At 43.4% G+C, this 7,581-nt stretch overlaps 1 non-coding gene across 1 annotated transcript; it reads right to left on the bottom strand.

Annotated features, from left to right (window-relative positions):
- TRNAG-ACC (transfer RNA glycine (anticodon ACC)) lies at window positions 1-73 on the bottom strand. The gene has a single exon. It is a non-coding gene; the product is annotated as a tRNA-Gly (tRNA).
- Between the last annotated feature and the right edge of the window lie 7,508 nt (window positions 74-7,581).

Below are 7,581 nucleotides of genomic sequence, written 5' to 3'. Positions count from 1 at the left end.
TGGAGGTACTGGGGATTGAACCCAGGACCTCGTGCATGGTAAGCACACACTCTACCCCTGAGCTATACCCTCCCCCTATATAAATTTTTCATCGGATATAGTCTTTCTCACAATAAAGTTCACAGGTTAAATAAACAGTAATTTACAAGTAATTCTCAAAATCTTCAGATTATAACATTAGCTATGTACCAGATGCCCCAATTATCATCAAACCCAGCAGGTGTAGGTTGTCACAGTACAAGGCTGCCTAGATGAACCATAAAGCAGGTAACTGACATAGCCCCAGGACTCTTCTGTGCTTTACTGAGGATTTCCCAAAGGGACTCCATAATCATAGAATTTTTATTCTAGGACAGCCTGAGACCCTTCTGCCCCTGCTTCATGATAAGCTGAGTTCAAGCTATTTAAGGTTCAGAGTCAATGTAATACTGAACACTGGACAAGGCGTCCATTATGCCTGGCTGATTGAACAAACCCTGTCTGAAATGGGGACATGGTAGCTCCTTGTCTCTACTTGATAGCTCTCAATTATCTACACCTTATGTTGGGAAGAACTCTCAGTTTATCAAGCTGGATAATGAAGCTGCAAAGCTGTATGGTGGCGGCCTGACCCAGGGAGCAGGAAAGCTGTCCTCTCCCATTTGCTCCCTACCCCCTCTCATTGCTGAGGAAGCCCCGTGTTAGGTGCCAAACTCAAATCTAGCCATTTTTGGGGACACTCTCTATTTTTCTTTCTCCTCCCTTCTTGCCATTTTTCTTTTTCTCCTCGCTTACTCTAAGATGTGTACCTTTTTCTGAGCCTGCGGAAGGAAGTCAGATTTGGGTCTCAATGGACTTTTCCCTTGGGCTGAGGATTTCCCAGGAAGGAGGTTACATGGAGACAGTGTAGGAATGTTAACAGGATGACTAATAAACTATTTGGTGACAGTATAAATTATGCCTTAGGAGATTATCACGATGTAAAAAGCACTTCGCTCACATGGAGCTCCCACAGAAGAATTCTGTCCTGGCCTAGGATGTATCTTACCTGCAATTGTTTAAGACTGATGACTGTCAAAGGGTGCCATCTGCTTCCTTCACTCACCAAGGCTGGTAGCAATCTTCTCTGCTGTAAAAACTTATTTTATTTACACTCACTCTCAGTGAGTACTGGGAGATTTAATGTCACCTGTGAATTAGCCTTTTCTTTTACTAGTTTGCCCATCAAACTAGAGTTAGAAATCAGCAGTTTTAGAGTTCTCCCTCCTCTTCTCATGCCCAACGAATTAAATACTCTTACATGATTCCTTATCCTTGGACTGTGATGAATATGTTCTGAATTCTTTGTTCTGGATACGAGTGTTAGCTCCTCCTCCTGTTGGGTACATTTTCTCTCCCCCATTCCTCTCCCCCTTCCCAGTTTAAAGATGTGAGTGTTGTCACTGATAGTTGAGTGTGATGGGCTGAATTGTGCCCCCCCTGATGTTCATATGGTGAAGCCCTAACCCCCAATACCTCAGAATTTGACTGTACTTGGAGATAAGGCCTTTAAAGATGTAATTAAGTTAAAATGAAACTATTCGAGTTGGCCCTAATCCAGTGTGATTGGTGTCCTTGTGAGAAGAGATTAGGACACACAGAGACACCAGGGATGTGTACCACAGAGAAAATACCAGGTGAGGACACAGGGAGAAGGCAGCCATCCACCAGGCATGGAGAGAGGCCTTTGGAAAATCAAACCTGCTGACACCTTAATCTTGAACTTCCAACCTCCAGAACTGTGAAAAAATAAATTTCCATTGTTTAAGCCACCTACTTTATGGTATCTTGCTATGGCAGCCCTAGTAGACTGATACACTGTGTGAGGTTCTTCCATGAGAGATGTCTTGTGCCCACTCTGAGCCCAGCCACCAGTGCCCTGAGGGTCTGAAGCCAGTAGGCAATGAGGCTGGTCAGAGCAAAAAGGCTTCTAGAAAGTTATGTATCCCAAACTCCATTATTGCATTTCCCTGTGCTGGGAGTTCCCAAATTTAGGTTATAATGCAAGTTTTTGCTTCTAAGTATCCAAATTAGATTGGATTAGCATCCTTAGTGGGGTTGAGGGAGGTCTACATTATCAATCTTTAATCAGAGCAGAGTGGAGGAGCGGTCAGCTTCATAGGAGAGAAGGAATGAGAACCAGAATCAATTGCCCCATCCTAGAAGCAGGGATAACCTTTAGCCTGTAACCAGGCAATACATTCTGAAACACGGCAGCTGGCCTCCCACTGCTCCACCACCACTGCAACCAGGAAAGCCAATTTTGCTTCTAAATGGGCTTCGAAGAGCAAGCAGGTGCAGGGATAAGAACAGAGAAGAAGGAAGGTTTTAAATGGTCCCACTCCCAGCTTAAAGTTTGAAAGACAGATATGGTTATTATTATAAAAGTTATTCTCTCTCTTTTTCTGTCTTTATCTCCAAAGCATTGTGTATTTTAGCTCCCTTTCAGTTCCTAGAGTTGCAAAATTGTATTTCTCAGGGCAAAAATGTATATATTTTTTATAATAATAATACCTCATAATAATTAATTAACATATAATATATTACTATATATATAAATGAAAAAGCATTAGGAAAGACAGCTTTACAGGCTCACTTCCCTAGCTGAGAATGTGATTCAGTTGCCTCACTGTCAACTAGGCATTTTGGAGTAGAAAGAGTGGAATGTGAGGGAATAATGAGAAAAAGACTTGGTTACAAAAAAGGAAATCTCAGTAACTTTTAAAATAAAATTGCATTGATCAGTGCCCCTATCTCCTAATTCAGAACCTCAGACTTTTATTTAAAAGACTAGATGTAGGAGGGCATAGAGTCCAAGATGACTCCACCTGTTGGCAGCCTTCAGTAAGTAGGCCTTGGGACCCAGGTCAGAGGTCACAATAACTCGCCTGTGTATGAAGTAAGAAGTAAATGTATGCATGCGCCAGTTATGTAAGCCTTATGAACAAAGAAGTAAAGGTACACATGCGCTAGTAGCATTATGTAAGCAGTATGAACAAAGAAATGAATAGTGCGCATGTGCGGGCAGAATAGATAAAAGCAGGACAAGTGCGCCATGCAGGCAAGTGCCATCTTGTTGTACTAGAATAAAGTGCTGTTTCACTCTATGTCGAGTCCTCACGCAGTCTGTTTTGCAGCATGTCGACTCCTCGCACATTTTTCCAGTTGGGCAGCTCACCTCCTTGAATCCCTCTTCAGCCCCCCTCGGCTGACACCAAGTTTATAAGATTGGGGGCTGCTAAGGATAAACACTATTTTTTGGAGAAAGATAAAACATACTTGTCAAGGGCCATAGCCAGAGCTCTCAGGAGGAAATGTCTTTTGATAGTGTAAACTGAAGAAGTAGGTAAAAGTTGAGGGGTTATGACTAGAGATTAGATGAGACATGTGCACCTGGTATTTGAAATTATTTGAGAAATAAGTTTCCCCCTCCAATATTTTTAGTTACATTCTCATTTCTTTGCACTGTATGTTGTTTAAAAACAACAAATTTGGGGATCGTTTATGTTCTGTAGAGTATTTTAAGAATCATAGTCACATGTAACCTATAATGCACAATGTAGCACTAAATGAATCTTCGGTGCTCAGAAACGATGAACAAGACCCCTTTATCCCACTCCACATGGGCACTGGACGTTGCCAAACAGCAGCGGGAAACTTCCTTCCCAGAGTCACATGCAGAGAAGACACTTCACAAGGCCAGAGAGAGAGTCCAGTGCTCTGGGCTGAATCACTATTACACCGACATCTGAATCTGTGCAGGGTCTGGCCTTAGTTTCTGAGTCTGAATTTGGATCCATTTCAATGGAGGTGTCTGTCTGGTGACCCAGAGGGAAAGATGTCAGGGTAGGGGGATGGAGCTGCTGCTGGAAGGGCAGCCCCCGGAGACAGGCCCTCTGTCCCCAGGGCCTAGCAGTAGGTTCTGGGGTCCCACTGAGCAGCTGGTTTTGGGGGTCACTTCTTTCACTTCTTTCTCTGTATCTTGGGAGCTCCTCAGCCGAACAGAGACTTTGGGAAGAAAAACCTGGGTTCCTCAGAGAATTCGGGAGTCCTCAGGAAAGGGGAAGGCTTGGCCATCTGACTGATCTCATTTATCTTGGCATTTTGTTTGTTTGGTGTTTGTTGCCTCCTTTTCTGCCTCTGCTTCTGCATCACTTTGGGAACATTGCCTTCTTTCTGGCTCAGAGAGAGCAAATAAAAGGAGCAGAGACCCGGTTCAGACCTTCATCTGTCTCCCCCAGGGTCTCTGAATACTGAAGCAAGTGATTTTCTTAGGTGGGTGGGGATCTGTCTCCGCCCCGTTCATTGTGTTCCAGAGTTTCCTGTGCATTGCCTGTAACCCTTTACCAATCTGCCAGGAGCCTTTTAACACAAAAGGGAGGAGATGGGGGAAGGGAGTACTGAGGAAAAACATCCCTATAAATAGCCCTCTTGAACAAAATTGTTTTCCCGATACACAGTTGTTGTTCAGCTTCCACGGGATGCCCTGTAATCTGCCTCTGCACTCCCCACCGGGTCCAGTCCAGCCTTTCTCAATGTGCCTGGTGGTCCTACTCAGGCCTCTCTGGACGGGGATGTTCTAGAGGCACTGGATAGGAGCTTTGGATCCCCCACAGGCCCCTCACCAGCTCTGGGTGCATGGGCTGTGGGCGGGGGCTGACCTGGCTTCCATGCCTGCTTCTACCTCTTACTTGCTCCATAGCCTTGGTTGGACGAATTACTTAACCTCTCTGAGCCTCAGTTCCTGCATCTGTTAAATCAAGGTGATAGTAACTACCTTGAAGGATGTTATGAGGACTAAATAAGATAAGGAAATAGCCTAGCACTTGGCCTGTATCTAGGCTAGTGCTCCATACATAAAGGAGAGTGATTTTTATTATCTTCTCACTGAGCAGTACTTCTGTTTCCTCTATCATTATGCAGTTTCTTGGGGAATTTTCCCCATTTCCCCATCCTGGTCTCTTGTTTCATATAAAACACATTTATAAGACTTTATTTGCATTTATTTATTTATTTATATCTTTCCCAGTTCCAATGTGGTTTGGGATGATTTACTTTACACTTAAGTGTTTAGAACCTGGAAATATTTTCAGAAAGTGTAAGCTTGTCTCTTGTTAAATAGCATCCTAACACTGAAGATATACTGTCTCTTGTGGGTGATTTGGGAAGCAGCTCTGATTGTGGCTCACAATTTTCTTACATCTCTGGTGTCCCCAGATGTGTTTTTCACTCCTGTTCTGAGAGCATAATATGCAGAAATTACTTTGAGGACAGGAATTACAATAGGTTACAGATGGAAGTTACCCTCAATATATAATTGTATCCCTAAAATTGTAAACATTTGTAACCTGGACAATATATTCCCTTGCTTTTCATTATACCTCTTGGATGTATGTTTCCAAGGTTGTGGGGGTTGGTGGTGGTGAGGAAATGGTACCAGTTTATAATAAAAATTACACTTGAAATATCTCACATCTATTTCAGGGAACGTTGTGCTTTTTTCAATCCTCACTACACAGGTATTTAATTCTCCATGCTAGCCCTAAAAGAACCTAGTCAAAGGCATACAAATCTCATTCATTGTGCACTTTTTCAAAGTTAAGATGTGTGTGAATCTCTATCATCTATTTATCTTGCATTAATTTGATTTCATGGGACCTGATTATTTAAAGCAGCTGCGGGTTTCTGCTCTAATTCTAGACATTTAGAAGAACTTCAATTGAATATTTCCTTCAAGTTGTTTCAAAACCTTTCAGATTAACATGCATATGCCTGGATTTGCTTTTAAAATATCCTCCCTAAACCCCTATGTTTCCCAGACAGTCCTGATTACAAACATTCTGCCCCACTGTCAACTATATGCCAAAGGATGTGTACCTATTTTTGCTTTAGAAAATATGGCAAATGTTACAAGTTGAACTGTGTCCTCCCAAATCTCCTATGTTGAAGTTCTAACCTCCAGTACCTCAGAATGTGACCTTCCTTCAGAAAGAGGGTGGTTGTGATGTAATGAGTTAAGGTGTAATCAAACTGGAGTAGAATGGGTCCCTCATGCACTATGAAAGGTGTCCTTAGAAAAGGGGGAAATTTGAACACAGCCATGCACAGAGGGAGAATGCCATGTGAAGAGAAAGGCAGAGACTGGAGTGATGCTTCTACATGCCAAGGAATGCCAAGTGTTGGCAGGAAACCACCAGAAGCCAGGAGAGAGGCCTGGAACAGATTCTTCCTCACAGCCCTGAGAAGAAACCAACCCTGCCAACACGTTGATCTTGACTTCTAGCCTCCAGGACTGTGAGATAATACAGTTCTGTTGTTTAAGGCACCCAGTGTGTGGTATTTTGTTACAGCAGCCCTAGGAAACTAACGCAGCCAACACAGTAAAGAAGCAGAGCTCACCCCAGTACTGTCAGAATCTGTTATCTGTTACTCTAACGATCAGATTGGTAAGAATCTAAGTAAACTCTGAAGTCTCTTGGTGGAAATATCTGTATCTTTAGCTGGCACTAACACTAAGTAAATTTTATACAGCACATGCTCATTTCAGCCAGGAGCTCCAGTGGCAGTCAAGGAGAATAGTGACAAAAGTAGACAGGGATTCATCTGATTGATGGGTGGGGTGAGGGAGACTGGGGAGACTTCCTCCCACATACTTTAAAGTTTTGAAACATATTGTTGGGCTACCAGAGAAAGGAAGCTCAGTGGGACCACTGTGATGGCACAGCAGCCTGCCTGAGGGGGCCACTCTGGCTCTGGCTCTGTGCCAAGGACGCAGAGTTGATAAGACTCCATCCACACCCTCACTTTAGTGGCAAGAGAGCCAGGCACACTGGTAATTGCAGTATAAGGAGACAAATGTCATGATAGGAGCCCTGAAGTCGGAGTGCCCAATAGCCTGGCTAAGTCAGAGAGGGGCATCTTAGAGGAGGTGACTCTAGTGGAATCTTGAAGAGTGACTATTGCTTCTGCAGATAATAGGGGAGAAGATTTTCAGGACAGTGAGGTCTGTATTTCTAGAGACACAAATGTGTGTGTGAGACCAGGACCTGATCAGGGAGTGGAAAGCAAGTCAGCGTGGCTGGGTATGGGAGAGATCGAAGGCACAGCTAGCTTGTGCTAGTCCAGTGGGCAGTCATTAAGACCCTGGAGCATGGTGGTGTTCACTAAGCCTGGCAGTGATGTAGGGGTCAAGAGAGGGACAGAGAGAGAGGAGAACCAGCATTCCTCCTTGCCTATGCTCTTACCCTAGTGAGAGGTGGAGATGCATCCTGGTAAATGGAGAATAGTTTCTGGAGTTAAGCTACTTGGGGTAAAATCCTGGCCTTGTCACTTGCTTTAGTCCCATAATTAGCTCATTCTGAAGCCTAAAGATGAAATCAGATAATCTTGTAAGGGAATTTAATTCATCTGCATTAATACTATATTTTGCATGGAAAGTAAGTCACAGAAGATTCTAGAAACTGTAAAGCAATAAGCTTAGTCTCTATCCCTAGCTATTATTTGTAAGAACATCACCACAAAGTTAATTTGCATACTCCTTAAACTGTATATCATATTCCGGCC

Source organism: Camelus bactrianus, chromosome 1 (genome assembly GCF_048773025.1).
Source record: "Camelus bactrianus isolate YW-2024 breed Bactrian camel chromosome 1, ASM4877302v1, whole genome shotgun sequence".
In the NCBI taxonomy this organism is placed as follows: domain Eukaryota; kingdom Metazoa; phylum Chordata; class Mammalia; order Artiodactyla; family Camelidae; genus Camelus; species Camelus bactrianus.
This window is presented reverse-complemented; position numbering and strand designations above follow the sequence as displayed.